Source organism: Betta splendens, chromosome 10, assembly GCF_900634795.4.
Source record: "Betta splendens chromosome 10, fBetSpl5.4, whole genome shotgun sequence".
NCBI classification, from domain to species: Eukaryota; Metazoa; Chordata; class Actinopteri; order Anabantiformes; family Osphronemidae; genus Betta; species Betta splendens.
The window spans coordinates 17,268,337-17,294,039 of NC_040890.2; the positions used below are offsets into that span (position 1 = coordinate 17,268,337).

The following is a 25,703-nucleotide window of genomic DNA, read 5'->3' on the forward strand; positions in this document are numbered from 1 at the left end:
GGCCTCCTCATTTCACATTCTAAATGTGCTCTCAGGCCGTCTCCAAACGTCGCCGCTGATCACCTCAGTCGTCCGTTAGAACAAACACGGAGCCAGTCAGGAAGACAAAAGTGCCATTATTTCATAAGCAGCCAGGCTCAACCAAGAATCCCCGACGCCGTCGCTCTGAATGTGATAACAGCCGCAAAGACGCTGTATTTAAAACTATAATAGCACATCTGACATGGGCCATGAAACAGCTGGACGCACGCATCGTGACGTTCAAAGCCTATATCCAGAGCAATACTGGAGAACTCGCAGCGATTTCACCCATTAACTCCATCAATCCGAGTTTGCTCCATCGCTTTCAGTTAGCGTCGCCCGTCTCGGCAGGCTCTGGCAGAGAGCAGCTCCTACAAGTGCCCTCGCTGGGAGAAAAATTTTGGAAGTGAAACTTTCGTTTTTTTTCCAAGTCTTTCCGTCTACTGTAGCAGCACACATGTCATAGTCAAGTGGTTTATGAAACCACCCGCTCCCCTACTCTGCTACTGCCATCTAAATAATGAATACTCTGCCACTTGCAGTAATCCTCCAGCAGCCGTCCCCAGAAATAGAACAAAGTCAGGCAGAGCACTCGTTCTCTCCCCTTCACTTTCCAAAACAAATAATGCTGATCCCTGAAAAACCCATTCAAACTGAAACTCCTCCTCACACCACATGTTAATGATGTGCCGCGCTCGTGTTTGCAAACAAAGAACTGAGTTCGCCGTTGAGGTAATGTGGTGATTCGACATTTTGAGCCACGCCGAGGTCGTGACTTCAAAGTTTTGCTTAGTATCTATTTGAAGGCAACATCAAAGCGTGGGTAAGCCAATGATTTCAAAAGACATCAAGAGCAAACCAGAAAGGTACAGTAACTGCGAAGGGCACCTTTGGGCTTCCTATGATGGATGATAAGGAGAAAAGACAGAAGGAGGAAGAGAGAGCGAGATGTGGGAGGAAAGAGAGGTAAGAGAGATGGGCACAAAGAGAATTATGGGAGATAGAGGTGAACTTATATGAAAGGTATCCTTAATTAGATGGAATGTTTGCCCTCTTCCACACATTCCTCTATGTGGTGCCAGGAAAAAAAAGACCAAAGCTGATGAGTCTGGGGAGAACTATCTGCCTAAGTGGCCTTTTATTGGGGGATAAAAAGCTCCTCTTTGCCTCTGTTCCCATCCACTGCCCCTGATTATGGAAGATGTGAAGGCGGATGAAAGGAGGACCAAGCATTTCTGACGTGTCCTATTGTATGCAGATGCGATGACAGGCCTGGCATTTTGCAGACAGAACCTATGAACCGTCCTGGGAGATCTCAGCCAATTATGACAGAGGAAGGGAAGTAAAAGGGGCAAAGCACAAATCCTTTACAAATATTTTAATAGAGGCCACAAACAAGCGAACAAGAAAAAAAAAATCCTGCAAAGCTAAACCCAGAAAAACTTTGCTATAATTGAAGTTTTGGCAACTACTGTGGACTTATGGGAGAAAAAGTCAGTTAATGTGCTGTATAAAAAATAGTTTTACTACTTTGCTGCGTTAAAATATGTCCGTTCGCTTCAACGGTGTGGCTGCAGCACGACTCTCGTTATTACCTCACAGTGACGCCGACTGTGCAGCACGCGTATCGGGATTCATATTATATGTCAATTAAGCTGGACACGACGGGGCCATGCAAACAGCAGCAATCATCTAAACAGGTATTACGCTTATGTACCTTCATCTCGGAATGTGTCAAACTTTGGCACAGGCAGCAGTGTTGATTGATCAAGTGCCACGCTAATGAAAGTTGTGGGACTAAGGGAGATTAGATGGCTGCTAAGCTTTGACCCTGGACGTGGAAGCAGCGAGGCCCGGGGATTGCTATCATAAAGCTGCTAAATGGCTTATTTCACCTCCAGCCATGGTAGCCACCCACTGGCAGCACCGTTTGGATAATGATACCGTAAATGTGCGCAGTAAACAGCTGAGGAACTGGGGCTGCAGCCCTTGCCCATCACCATTACATGAGATAGGGATGATCATTACCCCATGAAATCCGGTCAGGAAAAACAACTGCACAGGCTTAATCTGTCACAAATGAACTAAACACAGACACGGACGCGCAGAGTCCCATGCAACGCGACATGTTGAGAAACCTTTACTACCCCGAGTTTCCGAGGAACTTTTGCGCGTCCCATGGCAGTTTTAATAGCGCTGCCACGCTGCTAAGTAGATTAAGACCGGAGGAAAGTGTGAATTTAAAGGTCAGATATAAAGGTGTAGAATTTCAAAACAGAGAAACATGCAGAACCCCGCGGAGAGCAATTTAACAGCCGCTATTTATCTGCTAACTGCTATTTTGGTAACTTGTTTTGCACTAGTATGCACACGCTACAGCAGCAGGGCCTAAGCAAACAGGACTAAGACTGGCTCCCGCGCAACTAACTAAAGGAACAGTCCATTGTTGTTTAAGTGATGCAAAACTCTCTTGTCATGCACACCTGCACGCCTTTAGTTTGTCAAAGGAAAAACAAGGACACTGTGATGAAAGCAGAGTTTTTTGCTTATTCTGCAGAGAGAGAGATTCTAAAATGGCCCAGATGAAAATATTGGCACCTCTTAGAACCCGTGATGAAACAGGAATTGTAGTAATATTTCAAGCAGACATCGTCTTCAATTAGTGACTTCGATTTTACAACCAGTCATTCGGCCCTTTGAAACGGAGAGGAGCGATGGCCGGATCATTTGGCGCCATTGCGCGCGGCGCAAGCACAATAAACACGGACAAGGGAGAGACAAGAGCGGACCTGTCCGAGGAGATAGGCTGGAAAATAATTGTCAAGCAAGGTCAAAGTAAAGGCTACAACACCATTTCCAAGCGGTTTGATTTCGCTCTGACCGCAGGTGCTAATACTATTACAAGGTGCAAGGTCCGTGGCGCTGCATCCAACCTTGGACTCAACAGCAGGAGGAAAAATTTACCCCACGTCGAACAGAAGAAGAAAAAGAAACAAGGAGCGTTTCAAAGAAAACAGGCTGGTCTCCAAGAACAGGGTGCAACAGTGTCCAGTCACACCATATGTTGGTTTCCACATGAAAGGCTATGGAAATGTATGTGGAAAGACCCGAGAGCCGCTGCTAAAGCGCGCAACAGAAAACAGAGGGGAGTCGGTTCATAATCGCGTCTGTGGAACGTATTATAGATCGTAGCAGTAGCACAAACCGATCAACCCAAACACCTCAAAAGGTCGATGTCGTCTACTTGTCAAGCAACAAATGTTTGTACCCTTAAGTTTAAGTAGAAAACATTCACATACCGGCGCAAACATGTTTCACTGCCTAAATCCACTATTTCACAGAAAAGGACGCATCAGCGCTGTGAAATGAAGGAGCCCATCGGGGCTTTCAGGGGAGAAACAGAGTATTGGCCAGTGTCGGAAAACTGTGTCTCAGTTGTAGGTCATGGCTCCTGCAACTGGATAATGACCTAAAACATCATTGATCTCAAAGCTCCATGAATGGAGCGTTTTTGGAGAGTCCTGACTGTAATCCAGTGGAGCATCTATAGGAAGAGCAGCAGTCACAGCTCCTGCACGAGGCCCGACTCCAGCAAACTGCCAGCCCACAACTGGAGCCTGATCAACAGCTGCAAAAGGCGTTGGCTGGATCAAGAGTGCGCTACAAAATGTCTCAGGTGGCGAAGCGGGCGCATTATTATAAGGACCGAAGCGTGCACGTGTGTGGCACAGGAGGCAGAGCTGGCGAAGGGGCTCGTGCACGGACCTGTCAGCAACGAGGGGAGCGGTGAGGAAGCAGTAACGGCTCCACGGCAGCACCTCTCAGCCACGTTCTCCCCCGTGCAGCCACGTTCTCCACCGTGCAGCCACGTTCTCCACCGTGGAGCCACAGTGGAGCCACGTTCTCCCCCGTGGAGCCACGTTCTCCACCGTGGAGCCACGTTCTCCACCGTGGAGCCACGTTCTCCCCCGTGCAGCCACGTTCTCCACCGTGCAGCCACGTTCTCCACCGTGCAGCCACGTTCTCCACCGTGCAGACACGTTCTCCACCGTGGAGCCACAGTGGAGCCACGTTCTCCCCCGTGGAGCCACGTTCTCCACCGTGGAGCCATGTTCTCCACCGTGGAGCCACGTTCTCCACCGTGCAGCCACGTTCTCCACCGTGGAGCCACGTTCTCCACCGTGCAGCCAGCTTAGAGCCATGTTCTCCCCCGTGCAGCCACGTTCTCCAGCGTGCAGCCACGTTCTCCTCCGTGCAGCCACGTTCTCCCCCGTGCAGCCACGTTCTCCTCCGTGCAGCCACGTTCTCCACCACCGGGAGCCACCGGGCTCCACAACCACCCGTTAGCCAGAAGCAACAAAGGCTGAAGGCTTCACACCCACAGACTGTTTGTACCGGCGGCAACAAAAACACAATGGAACAAGAGTAACGAGACAAAGAACCCGCTGAACCTTTAAAGGAAAGGGAGGAACCTTTCCTTCGTGCAGACAAAGTAAAGTAACTCTGAATGAAACAGACCTTGAGCTTGAGCTTTGACTCATACTCTACATTATGCGTGTCCATACTGTACTGTACAGACTATACACAATTCTATTCTATTGTCTGCTCTTCTTCCTCCCCCGCTCTTCTTTTTTTTCACTACCGTTTTTAATCTGTACAATTGCTGGACCTGTACATTTTAATAGATGTCCCTAATAAATGCCCAGTGTAATGTAACTGTTATGCCATTGCCCTGATTCTCCAGTTTAAGGATGTCTCCCAGTAGCTCACACACAGTTTAGTGTCTCTGAACCTGCATCGACTTAATCTCTTTTATATCAAGGTCTCCGCCAAGGTCTCGTATTTGGTTTTGTATTTGCTTTCTTAAGGGGCGCCAATATGTCCTGCTCTGCTGAAGTGCACGGATAAATATTTTAAGAAATATAAAGAATATTGACTAGAACACATAATAAAGTGTAAATGACTCTACTTTGGCAGTTGAACCCTTTTACAGAATATTTTTCGATAAGTTTAAGGGCATTAACAGATAGTGATGAGTAGTATTTTTGGGAACAGCAGCATTAGCGCCATTTGATGCTTTTGTTGTTTTTGTTTTTCAGACGTTTGGAGTTTTACTTATAATGAATTATTCCATAATGTGCTGCTGCTAATTCCTACTAATCAGCAAAGTAAATACTTATTAAGACGTAATTACAAGTCAGTCTTTAATAATCAGCCTCCTAAAGTCTAAATGGCGCCCGGCATTAAAGGCAGCGACTGCCACAATTAATAATAATAAATGTGATCCGCTTTCTTGGTTGGTTTTCTCAGTTTCCGACTCATTTTGAGCTGTGAGCAGCGACGGCACCTGCTAGTTGCAGATCAGCCTTGGAGTTTGAGACACAAAGGGGAGACAGCAATGAGCCTGACTGTGGTGCATTTCACAAGGTGTGCAAATGTCACAGCAAAGCTCATCATCGGTAAGAGACACCTACCAGTTAATGTCAGTATATCATGAAATGAGTAAACGTCATTCTATTCAAACTGCAGCTTTTATTAGACAAAAGAAGTCAACAAGGCTGAACCTGGACTTTTACTATTATTCAGCTTTTATTTCATCTTCTGATTTTCACTTTTAAGTTTTATTCTCTCATAATTATCTTTCATATTTTAATTAACTTTTCCCAATAGACGCCAATGAAGCTTTCAGGTGTGTAGCTTCCTCATCCACACTGTTGGACTGAGTTTTAATTAAATACAAGGGTTCAGTGTCTCCCAGATGACATCACATGTGGACAATTTCACACTCGCACGCTTTTGAAGATTATTTCATCTTTAGATATGAAGATAATTTATATTTAAAGAAGAGAAAAACATGAGGGCTTTGTCTCCTGGGGAAGCAAAAGGATCATGCAGCCACTTATAGCTGCTAATGTAATGAATGCATGTGGATAGAAAATGAATTGTGTGTGTGTATATTTTGGTGGATTATTATAACTGAGGACTACGGCTCCTGCTTATATCATACCTGGACCTGAGCTGGAGAGATGGAGCTCCGTCCTCCAACAGGTACAAACAGTCGTCATTCAGACGTTGCATCAATTAAACAACGGTTCATCCTTTCATTACATAAATTATGGAGCAGTTCACCCAGAAACCACATCATAATGCACAAAAGCCCTCGCTGGCCCTGACATCCTGACGTGTGTTTGCCAGTAAGAGGAGAATGAGGCTGCCAGAGCTGCGTGGTGAAACATGAGAGAAGAAAATTAAAAGAAAACTGCACAGACCTTACTGTTAGCGTTAATGCGGATGCCGAGCAGCTGGAGTCTACAGAGGAATCCAGGAATCAAACGCAAGCTTATGTAAAGTATCGATAGTCCATTATGATTTCATATTTTGAAGTTTTTATTCCTATTGTGGCACTACTACCGCTGCACTCAGCACGTATGGAGGTACATTTGCTTCTTTCACTGGGGACACAAACCCACTTATTCAACGTAATTACCACTGACAAATATAAAAGATGGCTGGATCACAATATACCCACCTCCTCAGCAGCATGCCCACCCCTTCAATTACCCCCCTTCCTGCTGCTGCATAGGCAAACATGACCAAAAGCAGCTGCAGTGAGACTCATGCGGTAGCTGCGCGGCTGCAGGACTGGGAATCGCACCTGATGGGCATTAAAAGGAAGGAACCACGTGCTCCTCCAGTCCCTGCTCCTCCAGAACACACCTGCCCTGCTCCACGACTCACCTTGTGGCCCGACGAATAATTCATGGTGATGCCTCATAAGATGCAGTGCCCTCGGAGGAAATTATGTTTACGTGCTCATATTTGGCCGTCACCTGTAAATGCATGTAAGCCTGCTAGCGAACGACCCTGTGCAGCCCTCAGACTTATACCTCGGTTGATGCATCTGCTCTCCTTACGCTGGCCACCACTGGCCACACACCAATTACTCTTGGTGGTTGGAGCCATCGCTCCGCTAAGCACTTCAATCCATCTCTGTCCTTCGAGGCCATGACGTCAACCTGAAATGCTTAATCAAAGGCAAGACACCCAAAAGCACACACCTAGGATGCCCCGTCAGTGCACGGCAGCCATAGCACCGCATTTATGTCATGTTAAATATTGAACGTGTGAGGAAGCATGAGCCAAGAAACAAATGCCTTATTGCTCTGATGAAACTGTTTAGATCGCCTAAGGCAACATACGCTAATATTGCAATTCATACAATATTAAAATCTCTTTCCTCCATTTGTTCCACATAATCAACCAGTGTTCCTCATGATCAGAGAGAAGCTAAAATCATTACCTCTGGTCTGCTTTATGCTAAATCTCACCCCCTGAAAATGGGCTGGACGTCCAACAACACAAGTTGCTCAAGTCCACAGTGGACTTTAAGGCACAGCATGGTGCAAAAGTACCGTGCTCCTCCTGCTTGTGCAGTGCACGTATTATCAATCTACACGTGTTAGACTGCAGTACCATTTTAAACACAACACACGCCGCCCCCTCATAAGAAGAAGAAGAAAAACCACAAGGGGATTGAAAGGAATACAATAGTGTAGCTGTGCGCAGTAACAATGAGGCCCAGGCTGTCAGAGGAGCTGCCGGTGCACAGTCCTTGGAATGCATTAAACATTATTCTGCTACATCCAAGTTGTTGACGGATGCAATACATGCTCAACTCTAAAAAAAAATCTGCCTGCCCACATGCCGGCGCACGACGAGAGCACAGTGGAATCAATAGGCTGGAGAATGCAATGCAGATTGGAACGAGGGCTAATTTCTCACGCTCATAATAAAAGGATTACCCAGAAGTTGGTGCGTTACCTTGAAGAATGCCTGTGGCAGCTCCCGCTGAGGCGCCACTGTTTCAAGGTCCTCTTGTCGGCTGCGATGCCGCCTGTGTTGGATTTACAAACGCTCCGGGTGTGCTCTCGCCGCTGCCGCTACGCCAGCCGCCGCACGCTGCACGGGGACGCGCCGCCGCCGCCGCCGCCGCGCTGACACATGGACGGCACTCAAGCGATGTCAAAAGGGTTAAAACCTAGTGGAGCGGAAAGTCACACCAGCGCCGTTCTAGTTGCCAGCCGCCGCTGCCGCACTCTCGCAGCTCTCCACCTCTCCCTCCTCCCCTGTTTTTTTTTTTTTTTTTTTTTTTAACTCAACCTATCTCACGGGCTTCTCCCCCCTCCTCATGTGAGACGGTAGACGAGAGCGCCGGGCGATTTGCACCACTCTATCATGGATCGTGTTACGCTGTCTGGCGGTAGCGGCGGTCACAGATGATAGGCTGAGGAGCTCTGCGTGTGTGTTTACCCCTCAAAAGATGTAGCGGGAGAGGAGGCGAGGGAGGGAGAGGTGCATTCCCTAAAACACAAGCATCTGGAATGGTTTCCACAAGATTAGCGAGCTGGGCTTTGATATGAAACCTTGGGCTGAATTTAAACGGGAGAATGTGTGCAGACAAAGAGGAGCTACTTTAAACGGATCTCTACACCCTGACATTATCAGATCAGGCAGGTATTTTATAGTTCCTATTATTCGGGCATAATGAATATCCCTCGTCTGCTGAATTATATAATCTGTCCCGATATGATGAGCTCATTGGATATTATAGATCTACATATGGTAGAGCGGATATGATCTCGCTGCAGACAAACACTATAAAAACAACAGCCTTAATCAGAAATCTCTTCGACAGATGAGTCTGAGCATCGAAGCGGAGCAAAAATGATTCATTAACGCCACGTTCTGAGACAAAGCAGCCGGATCCTCGTTTTCATCTCTTCCTGTTGGCCAGGTTGACAGGGATCCGCGTTTACTCAGGACGGCACTTTGAAAAAAATATAAGGGAACACGTTGGACTCCAAAGACACTTCCTCACACTGCGGGTCGGAATCAAAATGAAACTGCTTATTTCATGGAGTCGTCTCAGAAGTGGAAGTGGCCGCATCCTCATTAACAGATCAGAAAAGAACCTACAGTCAGATTCACATTGTAGCACAAAACCAAGCATTTAGAAATACTAATACAGTCCCACTACTGTACGTGCCTCTGCCAGATGGAGCTGTAAGTTAGATTTTCCCGGCGTCAGACACCGTACACATCATACATGCATCACCTCTGGCAAATATCCCACATTTATCCTTTTCTTTCCACAGCTGGTTCTAAAGAATAGATGATAATTTGTTCTTTTTATAAAATAATCATTGTTCGTCCACGTGTGCACTTAAAGTCAAACTCTGCCCTCTATTAGCGGTACAGCAGACCGTCTAGACTGTGTTTATCTGTAGGTGCTGAGACGAGCCGGGGGGAACATCCCCGGTTTCACGCTCAAGGCAACAAAAAGGAGCTTGAGCTGAAATTTAAACGTAAATTAGATAGAGCCCCACCACACACTGCATCTGGATGAAAAGACAAGCATCAGCCTGACTTCACTTCGCTAAACTTCCCCTCTTATTACCTTTCCTGAAAACGTGCACTCCAGCAATTCATCACATTTGCATAATGTTGGAACTCAGCATTACGCTGCTCAGCAAAGCAGCCGAGGCTCTGGAGACGACTTGACTTTTAGTGGGCGAGATGCAGCGAGCTCCAAAAACACTGGATGCTCCAGTCAACAGTCTTTCATTAGACCCACTCTGCGTTCTAAACTCTTCACCTCCAGCGCGCGACGCAGACGCCGTCAGAAATGTAACCCGGAGCCAAAACACGTTAACCCTCACAGTATCAAGGTTATTTTTTCACAATCCCCACAGAGCCGGAGCTGCAGCTGTTTTCACAGACCTGAGGAGCGATCCTCGAGATGAAAACTTAATACAAAAAACATGAAGTGCCATTTAAAACTTGGATCAATACATGGAAAATCTTGGCTGAGCGCGTCGGCAGATTTCCTCTGTTGTCTCGGTTGAAACGCTAAATAATAGTGCTCTCGAGCGCTGCTCGCAATTTGTGGATCGTTAAAGACAGCAAATGCCAAAACATCTAACAATCAGGAGACAACATCATTTGTTCATGTCTATTATCTGATTGTGAAGACAATTATTGTAACTTTGGAATAACAAAAAAGCAATGTGTTTTCAATACACATCCAGAGACCAACCAGCAGCATCTATTTATTTAGATTTTCTAAATCAGCATTGACTTATCTATAGTGTAATAACAACAATAACGTGCATACATAAAATCCCTGTTGACTTAATCATTTTCCACTTATTAAACTACTTCTTATCTAACTGACGTCCAATAAGTCATGCGCCGCCGCAGTGCATCGTATCTTATTGCAAAATCAATTGGGCATTTCATTTTTATAAATTATCATGTGGGCGCAGACGTCTAATACTCGACTTTCATTAATGACCAACAACTAAAACAGCAAAGGGCTGATAAAACCCGTTTGAAGGTGGACATCAAACGTGATGCCTCTGGGGCTGAGAACAAGGGAGTGATTCTTTGACATTTTCCCACTGCAACCACGCATTGACTCAAAGACTTTGGTCACGCCTGTGGGCTCAAGTGGAGAAATATGCTACAAGTTGGAACCACACGCCTTGTAATCCAAGAGTGCCCCAGTTCCATACGGCTTGAGTAGATTCATACTGAGTGGCCCAAATTATTATATTCATCATCCATCCTCAAGAAAAGGTATTTGAGACCTCGTGCAGGACGGGCTATTTTAAGATGGAGGCGCTGCTACGTTAGTCACTTTAGAACAACTCGGAGATGGTGTCGATTTCCGGGCCTTCGGGGAATAAGGACGGCCTCAATACAATTCCCACGGCGCGTGTCTCAGAGAGGTTGGAACGAACGCGAGGCGCCTTCACGTGGGAAACTTAATGCCTTGTTCACAATATCCGGTTGCAAAACAAGTGTTAATTCATCAAACCGAACTAGCAACGCAAAGCGCACACAAAATGGACCACAAAACAATCGGGTATTTGTACGCGGTGCACTGTGTTGTCCGTGACAGGCGGCGCGGCACAGTGGGAATACGGTGGGAATGTGTGCACAGGACGCGGTCAGGAACACTGTAATTGGGCCCGGACGAGTAAACAAGGGGAAGTGAGGAGGAGGTGGGTTTGGGAATAAATATCAATCTGCTGAAATACCTGCATCTGACAGTCAGTCGTCTGCGTTTATCCGTTCGCTGTCAAAGCGGGATTACCCCAAAAACCCCCTGGATGCTGGACTACCTATAGCCAAGTGGCTCATTCTCCCCACAGCACCATGTGCAAACAAAGAGGACAGAAGAAAGAGGGGAAAGAAAAAAAGGCGCCGTACGCGCTGGCACTAAATTTCACTCAAGGAACAATACATGAAATGGGCCAGGATCGTCTTCACATAATACATAATTAAGTCTTGGGCTAAATGGGGGAAACAAACTCTTATTTCCATTAAAGAGCTGTTGCTAAATAACAGCTATTCAGCCCGGTTTCAGTTGTGACATGCCAAAGCTGTCTGAGGTACTCGGTTACCGGGAGTGGGCTGCAGGCGGGGGTGGCAGGTCTCTTTGCTCTCCTTGTGCTCCGTGGCCTCAGTCCAGCTGGCCTTTAGAATATGGATTATGCGGCGCCGCGGCCGGGCTCACGCTCCGTGGGGGGCGGCACTGGGTGCCGGGCTTCAGCGGACTCCCCACCGAGACCCCTGGGTGAGAGGACGCCGATAGCCCCCTCGGTTCTCAAGGCTTGATCGCTGAGAATGCAGCGGATGCTTCTCACAGCAGCGCCGTACGTCAGCGTGTGAAAGGGAGAGAAATGAAAATAAGAGGACGGTGAAGGGGGGGGTCGGGGTGTGGAGCGTCGAGGAGCAGCGGCGGCAACAGCGGTGATTGTGGCGGGATTGCGACGCCGCATCGTTGCCAATCACAACGCGTGGGAGAAGGAGGGAAGGGAGAGAAATTAGAGCAAGAACACTGGGAGTGCAGCTGTGCAGCAGATTTACCTTTCAAAAAAGTCTGGGGCGATAATAAGTAGCCGGATGACAGCTCTGTGCCGCCGCATCCCCGACTAAAGTTAACCAGAGGTCCTAATGTCGAGCGCCAGCAGCCGACAAAAAGGTCTGAACAGTGGGGCGCCGAGGCAGCTAGCACAGTGTGGCTAAATGGGGCAGGTGATTTCCCATCTCCTCCACTGCCCTCAAGGCACAGCCAATCACTGCTGGGGAAAAGTGGCGCCCCAGCCTGCGAAGCCGGGCAGCCAGTGAGTGGAAGGGCGAGCGAGCAAGCGAGCGAGCGAGCGAGCGAGCGAGCGAGCCGGAGTCTATCTGGGACCATGCATTATTCACATGCACTGCTACGGCACTAAGACCTCCACAAAGGAAGGGCCTCAGGTTCCATCAGTGCCGACTTGTTTCCAATCTATTATTGATGGCAACACTACACCCTATACTTTTCCCTGATTTACTGGATTCTATCATTGTTTCTATAATAAAGACTATTTCCAGTAAAGTCAGAGCAAATGAGTGGAATATTTCCAAGCACGGAGCCAGAGGGAGTCTCTTTGACTGGAATGCTCCAGAATTGGCTTCGATAACACAAATACTACAGACTTGGGTTTGTTAAAACTACAATCACAAGATGCTACGGGTTTCGCAGCGTAATGGTGCGAGTGTGTGCAAACACTCAGGTGAACAGCAGAACGCGGAACCTTTGCGGGAATCATCAATCATGTCAAAAGGTAGGTCTGCATGCAAAATTAATTCCAGCATGGAGACCTCCAGTTAGACCTAAGTGAAATAAATGAGCTATCCAATTACCACATTATTATCACATGTACCCACCGTAAAATAAAATAAAAAAATACCCCCATCAGCAGCGCTCCACTATCTAATGGCCACTCAATGCTAATGTTAAAAGAGCATAACGCTATCAGAAAAGGTTTCTAATTGTCAGCCAGTGTTTCCCTTTCTTCTTCTTTCGCAGCATGCAGTCACCCATTCTGGTTTTACGCTCCAGCGCAGGACACGCCGGCTGAATCCCCGCCGCACAGACCGCGACATGTTATTATTCTAATTCCTGGTGACATTAGAGCCTTGGTGAAAATGTGCACTCAACGTAGAGGGAGACGGGCGAAGACCTTTCAGAGGAGGCCGGTCATCGGCGACGACACAAAGCTAAGTTACCCACCGTCTTTCAGTCAGAGTGTGTTGGAAAGTGCCACTTCCTGAACTCGGAGGCATTTCGTGCCAGTGTCTGCATTATTACCATGCACACGTCAAAGATTTCCCCTAAATCTCTACACTAAACACAATCAATCTGCTCAGTATGCATAGCCGGGACACTGGGCCATCTCTCCTTTGAGGATGTCGCCGCATTTGACCGATGTGCAGTCGATCCCCCAGATTGTGGCTAATCATCATTACCGGCTGCTAAAACAATGACTTTCCTTCAGCCCGCTCAGCTTCGGGAAGGACACGGGGGATCTTCCAGTTTTTCTTACGGTGGCTTAAAACCTGAATCTGGATTTAAGGAATTAAGGCAGACTTGGACATGACAAAGTGTGCACTCTGATCATCCATCCGAGTCATCAACTACAGCCCCGGCTCACACTGCAAATCTGCCCGAATGGATTACACAATATTCAGCGATGGATATTTTGGGGGAACGTGTAATAAAGCTGCAGTTTCAGTGGAGGGAATTAAATTTGATACTCTACATCTGCAGCCTAAAAAAAACAAATGATGACTGCTGCGCATCCCTAAAAGGAAATAAAAAAGATTAAACAATAAGCGGGAAATGAGGACAGATGCATAGAAGGTAGTAGTTGGGGAATTCTCCAAAATGGACAGGGGATTATGAAAAATGGCTCTTTCCTAACGGTGCTTAAAGGTTAGATCTCTATTACACAGAGAGCAAAATGTCAGCAGTATCCCCTGAAAGAGTGGACTGTGATATTAATGGAGAGTCCAGGGAATGGGCTTCCCCTGACTGAGTTTCCCTTCCACCAGACACATTACTCATTTAGTTGTCAGCCAGCACCTGGTGCATGTAACACCAGCATCTACAAACTAAATGATAGAGAGGATGCGGCCCACCCCGGTGGGCAGCCGCTGATCAGCGAGTGCCGTTCCTGGACCAAAGCGGAGGAAAACTTCTGCTACACACAATCGACGCGCGCATTAGCATAATGTCTCATTTTGTGGCTCATACACTTTGTCTGGGCTCTTAGCCGCTTCCAGGCAGCGTGGAAGGGGACCGACCAGCACCTCACCTGCCGCACATGAAACACTCCTTAATACAACACGAAGCCTCCGCCGGCCTCTCTCCGGCGCTTCACGCATCACTTGAGGAACTCACTCACCACCCAAAATAAAGTGGTGCATGAAAAATTTAAGAAGGAAACAAGTTATCTCTTGAACCGGTGTAGGTGCCCTTTTTATATTTAGTCCTGACCACAGACGCCCTCATTGAATTCCTCAAAGCAATCATCTAAGCATTTTCCCATGTAATCTATCCATACAACCCCGCTTACATAAACGACAAAGAACGCTGTGTTCTATGGAAATGTGATAGACCCGGACAGGATGACAAGATGATTTAATATGTTGTGGAGCGAGTCATCAGTTGCAAAGCCACCACTTTATCTAAGATGCAAAATGGCTTTTGCGCGAGGCGGACTGCGGCGCTGGATTATTTGTGAGTAATATTATTTTGCTGTGGTAAATATATTGTGTCATGCAGCAGAGGGTGGAAGAAAAATTCTCTCTCAAGCTGTTTTAATGAAGTCCCAAATGTCATCCTCGTACTTCTTTCAAGAGCAAGAAACTCCTCTAGAAGCCCGACTGTCCCTCAGTGTGTCTTTGTACGGGGCTGAAAACAAGCGGGTTCAGAGGAAAGGCAGCCAGAGAGAGAAAATAAAAATAAAGCACCGCAAGGCCATGGAAAATAGGTCAGAGGTGGGCAATAAACAGGTGGTTTGGACTATTAAAGTCTACCTTTATCATTGAGGGGACTTTGATTAGGGTCAGCGTAGAATCTCTTTCATCCTAGAAAACTAGTTAAGTAAAAGAATGGCTTCGCCAGCCCTACACCAAAAATTACTTTAATCACCACCATCTTATAATTTATTTGAAATTACCCCTTACTCCTACATCTTAACAAAAAGGCTAATAGAAAGAGAGATTTCACAGTAACACTATTATAATGAAAAATGTCAATGTAATTCAGTGTTTTTGGTAAGTGCAGAGAGGAGCGTCAGAGGCTGAGTTTAAATTAGAGCCAACACATTTTCTCTCAACAATAGTGAGCAGCAGAGAACTGGGGGAGGGAAGAAGGTTGGGCATCCAATTACTGGAGTACTGTGTGTGTCATCTTGACACCACGTTTGGGTTCCTTCAACAATGCATTAAATACAGCACAAGTAAGGGCTGCACCGCAGTAATGATTGAAGAGGCTCAGACTTGCTGTTGTCGCTATTATTACACTGGAAATCAGTGAACGTTTCGCATAAATAACTCAACACTGTCAATATGTTTATTTTGACATCTTGTGTCACTATGCATCTAGTCAGTGTTTGCACTGTTTCAATTCGAGCAGAAGAAAATATGCCAATGCACAGCAGCGTTTGCCTTTTTTTCTTCTTCTAGTGCGTTCCTAAGAGTCACATCATTTATAAAAACCAACAGGAACAATCGCCCCCAATTCAAAGTTCTTCTCTCTTGGACATCGTTAGAGAAGATTAGAAACAAATGAGAGCGTCTTACACGGCTGTTTAGCTCGTCTGAGATCCGCGCTGGGCGGCTCCGAGAGCTGGCAGCACCAAATGGCAGCAAATGTGAGACTCAACACCCAGAAATCATGTAACATGACACAATCATACTGTAGGCAGCGAGCTCGTGTTTGCCCAGCTGGCACGTCTGATCGCTTTATACCAAATGATACCAGAAAGATGCGCGAGGCACCGGATCAAGCCTCCGATCGTCCAGATCCAGTTGGATGGAGCTACAGGGAGTTAGTGAAGAACATTCAAACAATAAAATGTAGTTTCTTAAATATAAACATGGGATTGAACAGGTGAGAAATTCAATGCAATAGTGAAAACAGACCAAAAACATGAACAGGATTTAGCTGACTTTAATAAAGTGAGGCTTTTACACCTGGACACTGCTTCTGACAAGCAGTCAGGGAGGAAGGACGTGACACGATTGATTTGGCGTCTTTGTTTGTAAAGTCATTCCTCAAACGTTCACCCGTCTGTACCGGACCTTTCTTTCCGAGCCGTCTAACCTTTAAAGCTGCCATGCAAAACTCTGCAAACAGGTCCTTTGGGTGATGTAGAAAAAGACAATAGGCGGAAACTGCTCTAACCTATTTGCCAAATGGTCTGTCATCTAATGCCCTGGTGCTTCTCTATTGTCTAATCCTACTGCTGAGGCCTCTAAAAGGATACATCGGACTAATAAGATGAATGGGCTTTGACCCTGGAGCTGCTAAAAGCCAACCTGGCCAATTTATCTGAATGACCTCTACTCTTGGCAGAGATAGCCCTCACCTCTGCTGGAGGCCTTTAGGCAGGATCAATACCACCGAGGCAAAACAATCCAAAACAAGGAGGGTCTGGAAGTTTGTATGAAACGGCCTTTTGCCTTTGCGTGACCCTGGATTATGTACCTACACACAGGAGCAAGGACATGTCATCTCTTGGTTTGGCTTTGTTCACTGCTTTTTGTTGCTCTGGACGACCACTAACTGCAGGTAATAGCAGCGACTAAAAGCATAATCTGATTTAAGACTAAAGTGAGTTTAACTTCACGTAGAATATTTACATTACGTTGTTAAAGTAGCTCTAATCGGATCTCTCCACTTATTAACGGCTAATCTATAGAAACATGTCATCTCCACTGACTCAACTGTAATTTTATTATGCAAACCACAACTGTGGCCGTTCCGGGCCCGGGATTGTAATATTGAGAAGTACATTTTGAGGGAAAATAGGATTCTGTGGAGTAAATTAAGGATTCCGTTTCATGCCGTGTTTGTTGGTGTTGGGTTCTGTTGAGCCGAGATAAAAGGGCCCGGCTCGGACAGGTCGGGCCGGGATACGGAGAAGACACCCTTTTACACGGGAATATGTTTTCTTTCTTTGAGCACGAATCAGTTTACATGGTATACAATATCAATCGTTGGCCTCAAATCCATATCTGCAAAGTGCTTAGGTTTGCATTGGTGATTAGATGAATTGAGCAGAGAACAGTCTGTTACTTGAGCATCCCTTCATCGTGTGGATACCTAATGCCTTCCCTGCCTCTGAAGTGACCACAGTTTCAGGATGCTTTGCTTTGGGCCCTTGGCCAGAAAGCTTTATGTATTCTGATACCATTCATTTTTAATCAGGACCAGAATATCCGTCCAAACCTTTTGCAAGCTGCCTTTGGCTACACCACTTCAATCTTGTTATGTTTTAATTGACTTGGCAGTTCTCCTCGTTGTTGACGCTACACGTTGACTGTTAATAGTCCTAATGTTGCAAGTGAGAATGGCCGCACTTCTCGTTTCAACGCATTGGTCCTGTGTTTCCAGCTGCTCCTTTGTGTCGATGCAGAGTCGTACATTTGCACACGCGGCGCAGCGTAGCGACTGAAATGCAATTGTGTGCATTCAGCATCTTTCACCTGGCGTTTCCATTTCGACATGCCCAACCCGTCTGCCTGCGGTGGAAGGGTATCTTCACATGACTGCTGGGGAGAAAGGACATGAGAGCGGGGGTGGGGGGGGGGGGGTCTTCTTCTGTGGTATAATGAGTTTGACAATGAAAGTGACACTGCGTCCTCCCTGGACCTTGCTGTGTGATTAATCATAACAATGGCTCACCATTTCCCTCTCTGGATACTGACCTTTCTCCCTTAAGGAAAGGAAGTGTGTCTAGGTGGTAAAGTGTGTGTGTTCCTCTAGATTTCATTGTGCCATCACCTTCTTTCCAATCAACCCTTGAAGTAACTCAGTACCGCCATAAGAGTGTCCTTTACCGAGGAGCTTTTTTTCCTCTAAGAGTCGTTATCAGCCTGAAAATACGCCCGACTGAGGAAATTGCGATCTATTTTATTCTGTTGTATAAACTATTTTAAGCATGGATAACATACTTGGGTTTTGGGGGAGCGAGAGTGACATTAGACTTGTTAAAATCCCCTCACCTGTGCAGCTTACAAGGTGATTTGATGTTGCTACTCCATGAGGAGAACTGCCAGGGTTTCATGCAAATACTGAGCGAGATTATTTTGGGCTTCCTCCCGTAGCTCGGCAGACGCAACGCCCGAGTGACAGAAGCAGGAGTGACATGTGGGGAAAAAGCTGAGAGCATGAAGTGATCCTACAGGATTTTAGCTGACCCAACCTCCTGCCCTTGTCGCCCAGATTAGCCACGGGGACGTCTCATCAGCAGCCTACTTACTGTAGTGTGCGTGTGCAGCCCAGCTGCCCGGCTACTTAAATAAAACATTAAATGTGAATCCTAAAATATTGGGGCTATCAAATACATCTTAATATGCCTCAGCTGCATGTGTCCCAAGTTGGCAATAAGGCATCTAGACTAGGTTTTACAGCCATTTTATGCCACTCTTAAGTGTTGTTTTATCTGCACAGTCTGGTTTAAAGACAACATAAAACTCTGATCAATATATGTCTTCACTTGGCAAAATGTTCCTTAATAAGTCAGATGCACAAATTGTCCAGAAAAGTGACTCAATTTAGATTGTAAAATATGAATTTTATGTTTTTATGACACCGCTTTAATTGGTCCTTTTAACTGGAAACGTTCTTTAAATGAAACAAATGAATACGTACACGAGAGGCCGAGAGTCTGGAGACACAGAGAAATACAGCGCAGAGCGTGGAGTTAATGTAAATGTCGTGTAAATGACTATCGCAGCTTGAAACGGCTGTTTTTTTTAATCGAATCGGGGAAACCCATTATAACATCTGTCCCGTGTTCCAGTGGCATGTTGTGTTTGCTCATGCATGTTTCTCACTTTAACAGGCTAATTGAAAGCTCAGAAACTGGTCGCAATCATGTTGGTGCAGTTAAAAACTGAATGGGTTTATGGAACCGAGCACGTGCCCAACCTTGTCTGTGACGGCGGAAGCAAATAGAAAAACAGAGCAAAAATAAATACATTTGCATCAGTAAATGCAAAAAGAAAAACCAAAATACGATGCTTTGATAACAGCTTCCAACTCTGGAGGAATTGTCTGAATGAGCATCAGCATGTGTTTCATTATTTATTAGACAAAATGAAAATACAGATTAAAATAAACTCTGGAGCTAAACAATGTTGTGAAAATATTCCCTCAGTTGTGTCTGCGAGTCGCGGTCACGTGCTGTGAGCATATGCGACAATAGACGGGCATATCAACATTTTTATCACACTCTGGGCAGCAATAAGACACCGTTCATACGAATTTCAGGAGAAAAAATGGCAGCTCTTAAATATAAAGTGAGAGAGACATAAATATGAGTTTGGAAATATGAAAATTACGGCCCCACTGAAAATTATAGCCTTGATATTTTATATTTAGAACTCCTCTGTGCACAGGAAACAGCTCACTGCAGGCTACACTTTGTCTACAAGCCTCCATCACCATCCTTCACCTTATTAATTCAGGCAACAGACTATTTGAGATCGAACCCCTTTGATTTGTGGCATTGTTTGAGCTAGATCAAACACCCGCATGATGAAAACGCCCTGAAATCCCAACTCCAGTGAAGGCCTTTTAATTTGGAGAAATGACTCAAACACATTTTCGCTGCCACTGAAATGATCCAGTCGACTCATTTGCAGCTAAAATGTGCTTTTAATTGTGACCGTCGAAAAGGGAAATTAGAGAAGCCCAACACAATGAAGGCGACCACGCAACCAATGAATTTTGGCACAACGTCCCTAATAAAATATTAATGGGACTGAAGCTTTGAGTCGGCATGAGGACGGTTTCACTTCTGGTTTCTCGACACCGCTTCAACCTACGGCTTAAAACCTGCACCATCATCTGAAAGGACGCGCATGAGACGAGAAGACTTTACAGCCAACAAGGAAAGAACATTCAAGACGAGACAGTCACAGAAGAATCACCTTGATTCCAACTTTTTGATTGCCAACATCCAGTACAGAGGAGCACAAAGGTCAAAACCACAGCACCGTGACAATAGATAAAACAAATATTCCTGCGTCCCAAGACGGTGAAGAGAAAGGAGATCGTAAAAGAAAGAAGACATGAAACCAAACAGATTGGTGGGTCGGTGCTGGTCTGGGGATGACGTCCCAACACCCAGCGGCTCTGCAGCAAGAGAAGGAAAATCTATTCTAGCCAATAAGAAATGAAAAAAGACCGGCGGATCCCAGCTGCCCCGAACCGCACACTCTCCGCAGAATTAAAGATTTTTCACTTTGCTTTTCCTCTGTAGGTTGTGGTTGAACAACAAAAGCTTCTTAAGTTTCTTGATTAGCCACTTTACAGTCAATCAGTGCAACACGTCGGCCTGAATAAGTCTATTTTTTAAACGGCTCAGGAGATTAAAAGCGGATCTCCCGATTGCTGAGGAGATGCCACACGTACAATGAACAGCACAAGCGGACCAACATGATAATCCCTGTTATATCGCATTGATATTCATAGAGTATAAAATGGCTTCCTGACTATTTCCTTTCTGCATGGTAATACAATCACTCAATTAGGCAGTGTGATAAAACGAAATGAGCCATTTTCTCTTGAGGACGGTAAATAGTGGTGCTCGTAATTGACAACTGCACAGTGACTCCTAAACGTAATAACATGTCCTGGAGTCTGGCACCAACAAGTGATTAGAGCGCGCTGAGCACGGGCCGGGCCGGTTCTGCCCCCTCCACGCAGACGTGGACGTTGTGGTGGAGGCCACAGAGAACGCATGTCGGACTGAGTCGGTTTCTTTTATGGAGCAGCTGCGTCTCTCCAGACTCTGCAACAGGAACCCGACAGATTAACCCACATATCACGTCTCGCCGCTGCAGCGCTGCTTTTTAGGGGCAAATTGTACTTTTAGCAGCTCAACACTGACGGTATCTGTGTTGAGATAATGCGTATTTGGTATAAGCCATTAATTAAGGCCAATAAGTCGCTAAAGCTGCTGCTTTGAGTTGTGACTGTGGATCATTTGCAGATTTTTGTAACATTTTATAGTCAATTCAATGACTCCTAAACATTCACTTTTTGAAAATAAACACAATATTAATTAGTAATTGTGAAAATAAAGTCACTGTCTCACGTTATTAAAAAAAAAAAAAATCATCTTCTTCTATTAAGGACAATATAAATAATACATACGTTTAATTAGCAGATTTTTCTAGAAAAACATATGTGTTTTCCCACAGTTGATGTTCGCAGGAACACTTTCTTTAAGTATTAAAGGGATGTAGTGGCTTCAAGAAAATCTGTTTTGCCTTATTAAAATGCTAATTCATACAGCAAGACACTCCAAAGTCTAATCAGATCATCCACTCTGTGGGGGGTAGCTGTGGTGTGAGTGGAATGTTTTTTCCACCATGTGTCGCCTTTGTGTTAATGCGTTCACAAGAATGTGTCTGCACCCACGAGGACCGCGCTGCAGCGCGAGCACGCGGAGCGGATGCAGTCACTGTATGGACGCGAGGTCCCCCGTCGGTGGTCAGCACGCCGCTGGCGTCGATGGAGGTTCGAATGTCGCCCGCCGCGTAAACAGAGCAGTGACCTCCCTCATGCTTTCAAAACAAACCTGAAATAGAAGTGCTCCGGCGTCGACTGATGAGCGCGGCGGCCGTCGTGACATCCCAGAACGTCTCGCATCCAGCGGTCAGGCCCGGCGCTAACAATGGGAGCGCTAGACCGGCAGTGGTGGCGGCGAGCAGGAAGTGATGACAATAAATGATGGCAATCAGAGGATCAAGCTCAGGCTTCGTCCTCGGCTCCCATTAAGTAATGATGAAGCGGTTTTCTCGTCCGGGTTCGGCCTCTTCGTCAAAAGGCATCACAGATGGTCCCGCCCTTTGGACCAAAACAAACTGATGTTATTTATTCCTTCTGTGGTCGCCTCGTGCCCTATTGAGTCATGAAAGCGGTGAGGGAGAATTTCAGCCTGCTGCGATCAATAGGCCGATTTCACTGTCACAACTCAGGGCGCAGATCTGAGGCAGGAGCTTGACAGATGGCGCGTCACCTTCGTCAGCGGGACGTCCCGCGCGCACGCATGTAAACGCCGGCGCTCCCGAGCGACTCGTCTAATCTCGTCCCAGATGAAGCGCCAGGAACTAGGCGTTGGCGTGCGCGCGGGACCGGCGGGGGCACGAGGCAAAGCGGAGGTAACGGCGATGGGGGAACGCGGGGGAATTGTGCTGGAGGGCTCCTCCTGCACTCCCCCCCCCTCCTCCCAGAAGGCCTTGGGTGCTTGCTGCGCGACAGCGTGCTTCACTGCGACTCCGCCGCTGATTTCATTAACCTTTCGCCGGCACGACGCCCGCGACGAGGACGCGGCGGTAAAACGTGTCCGACTGCGCGGCGCACCTGCAGCTGCGACTCACTCAGACGATCTCCTGCAACGTCCACTCCCCAGTGAAGTCAAACACGCCGGGTGACAGGCGCCGCAGAGGAGGCCCCTTTTGCCCAGCGGGGGGTCAGCGGGCCACAAGCCCCTCCCACCCGCGATCCCGTCTGACAGGTAACAGAGCCGAGGAGAGCTGTCACCAGGCGCCGCAGCCGCAGCGTCAAACAAGTCAGCGCGGGCTTTTTCACACCCTATTAGGAATACAACTCAACTGGGCCATGCTATGTTTCTGTTTCGTGCAGTCATTCATGTTTTATGAGGGGTATAATATTGATTCTGAAGCCAGCAGAGGCAACGTTAAGGTAGGGTGGATAAAAAAAAAAAAAAAAAACACAACACACAAAAAATAAAGTAGAAAACAACCACACCTTTGTCTGTTGCTGCTCTCCCTTGTGTGTTGACGGGACAAATATGAATATTTACTCCACAGCGACACATAAACCCAAAGCGTCCTACATTAAAGATGAGAAGCAGTGGCCTGTTATCTGCAGAATGGGAACTCCTGTTGACTTCTGCCCCACTGCTTTGTTTGCGCACATTCTCCTTCACTGTTTAAATGAAAGGCATTTCAAGTGCGTGCCATGCCGTTCTCGTCTGACGTGAAAAGTAAGTGCGTGCTTAGTCCCATTATCCGTTTTCAATTTTCCCAGATATTAAAATAAATAAATAAAAATCCACACATTGCACCGACAGCTGCTTGCCTGTGCAGGACTGAAATACCCAGGGACATCAAGTGACCCACATTCCAACCCATGCATATCCACTGTTTGTATAATTTTTAAATGTATAAATTCCAGCACGAAGAATGCTTCAGTAAAGACCAAGGTCACCTCTTATAAACCGTTTCTTGGTATTTCCATCATTAAATATTGTTTAAAAATCAATACCTCCGTTAGGAAAATATCCAATCTTCCAAATACATTTCTCTTTTCTACTGTAGTTATAGAAAGTTATAAATTATATAACATTTTAGTAAAGATCAACTGGAGCAGCAGCGATTTGTAAAAGTTGCCTTACACCATGTGAATGTGAATGTTTGCATTGAATTACTCAAAGTTTCTAGATAATGCATCTGTTGTGGGAACAGGCTTTCAGGAGGATAATATTTTTTATCCTAATCTTCAGCAGTAGGCTGGTTTTACCAAACATTCGCACATTGCAACTAGAAGACATTAAAATGTCTGCAGCTTCCTTTTATCTCACTGTCGCTCAGCGTAAACATTCCTTCTTGAATCAGGGCTCTGCCCTTATATCGGCGTTTCGCTCCCCGCAGACATGAAGTTCTAACATCTCCCATAGAACATGAGAGAACGCATGGGAGCACATATAACGTACAGTATGCGAGCGTGTACTGGATGCATAGCTCATCACGAATATTAGATCATTTCTGTCAGAAAAAGCTGCCGATACGTTTACTTAGATCTGTGCACACACCTCCATGTAGGCACACAGATGTCTGTATATAAAGTACTTTATACCAACTGTGTTGGCTTTCCAGTGTTCTTAGCGTTGACTGTTCAGGATCACATGGCTGTTCTCAGAACTAGGATCCCAATAATCAATCCATTTGTTTTTCAAGGTTTCTAACAGTGGCTGGGGATTATCCAGGGTTCAAAATCAATCGAGGCCACTTAATGGATTTCTTTGTAATTCCTACTTTTCATAAAAAAAAAAACAATGTTGTGACAGATAATTTGCCTGCATTGACAATCAGTTGTGTTGTGGCTCAGTGCAGCAGCTTGGCTCTTTAAGAAGCACATAATTATTACGACAAGTTAAAATGCATTAGACATTTTTTTTAACCAGTTGACTCATGATCCGAATAGAAAATAATGGCATCGCAAGCACAAAGCCCAACTTAACCTGTTAAGGGCTGCGCGCTCTCTGCTGAACACTTGGCTTGACTTAGTCCTATTTGCAAAGTGGCAAATGAATGACTTCAAAAACTGACCCGACCCGTCTCCGTACGGAACTCTCCGATCTGTGGCCTCAAGCGCATCATTTAGAGCCTCCGAGCAACTAGATGACCACACTGGTTTCATCTTTAAAAGAGGGACCCCTTTCCCTTGGATCACGGAGGTTAACATTTGCAGATGCCGCGCTCCACTCAGCGCTGAGGCTTTGGTACTTGTCTGTGTCGAACACTCTGTAGAACAGAGCGAATTAGAATGAAATATTGAGTTCATTTATGAATAAGTGGGGCTGAACAGCCCCTTGTCGGAGATTCTGCATGCATATTCAGTTGATGGAAACCTTTGGATGGGTCATTTCTCTTAGCTGCTTCATTAAATAGTGAAAGTCAAAAGTGCAATGCCTCCTGACGAGCAAGGAAAAAAAAGAGAGAAGACCAAGATCTATAGAGGTGGAACAGTTGCAAGGTTTTTCTTCGCTCCGGCTCGAAATCTAACTGATTAAAAGGGACTTTAACTCCAAAAATAGTTAAACCAAAAGGAGTCTGAATTTTAAATTGCACCACAACTCACATTGTTCCATCTTTCTGCATAATGTAACGATGAGCAGTTAAAAGGACTGAAAGTTATTAACGTCAAGACTTGGATTAGTTTGTAGGTGTATTCAAGAAATGGCACCTGGGAGGCGGATTGAGCCCATATTGCTTATTTTCTCCATAATGAAACTAATTGGAACAACAGTGAGCTGGATGAAGCCTTGTTTCTGCTAACGAGAGCCAATCAGCGGCTTCTGGAGGAGATCTCCGGAGGACGGTGCAGCGAGGCCTTGGGGCGCTCGCTGCTGAATGGCGGGGGGGCGCTGCAATCGAACCTCAAAGATGAACCCATCCAAGGCAGACGGCGCAGTACGGAGGCATGACGGCTGATGCGGGTTCGTGCCGAGCATGTTCAGCAACAGATATGACTGGAGCTGGGCACTAACAAGGTGAGGGTTATGTTTACCCGCAGCTCTGCTTTTAGCGACTTCTGAACGTACGGAGTGTCGGGCCGAGGCAGAGGCCGCACGCTGGAGCCGCGGATTCTGATGGCATTTTGAAAAGGTACACGACGTCCACAGCTCCCCCCACGGAGACGCGCGCACTATGATGAATATTGCCATTAAGAAAATGACTTGTTTCAAATGTCAGGCTGCAGCCGATGTTTTCAGAATAAAAACTGATAGCACATGAACACAAGACAT

At 46.2% G+C, this 25,703-nt stretch overlaps 1 protein-coding gene across 7 annotated transcripts in view; it reads right to left on the minus strand.

Annotated features, from left to right (window-relative positions):
* si:dkey-237h12.3 (teneurin-3) overlaps positions 1–25,703 on the minus strand; it is a 126,438-nt gene that overhangs the window by 85,601 nt on the left and 15,134 nt on the right. Inside the window, exon 1 of one of the 7 annotated variants that reach the window (XM_055512455.1) lies at positions 21,729–21,753. The exons of 5 other annotated variants lie outside the window; for them this stretch is intronic. The gene's annotated coding sequence lies outside the window, so the exon portion shown is untranslated. Of the gene's footprint in view, positions 1–7,842; positions 8,151–21,728; positions 21,754–25,703 lie in introns of those variants that run through there. One more of the 7 variants, XM_029164897.3, reaches the window with a different exon arrangement.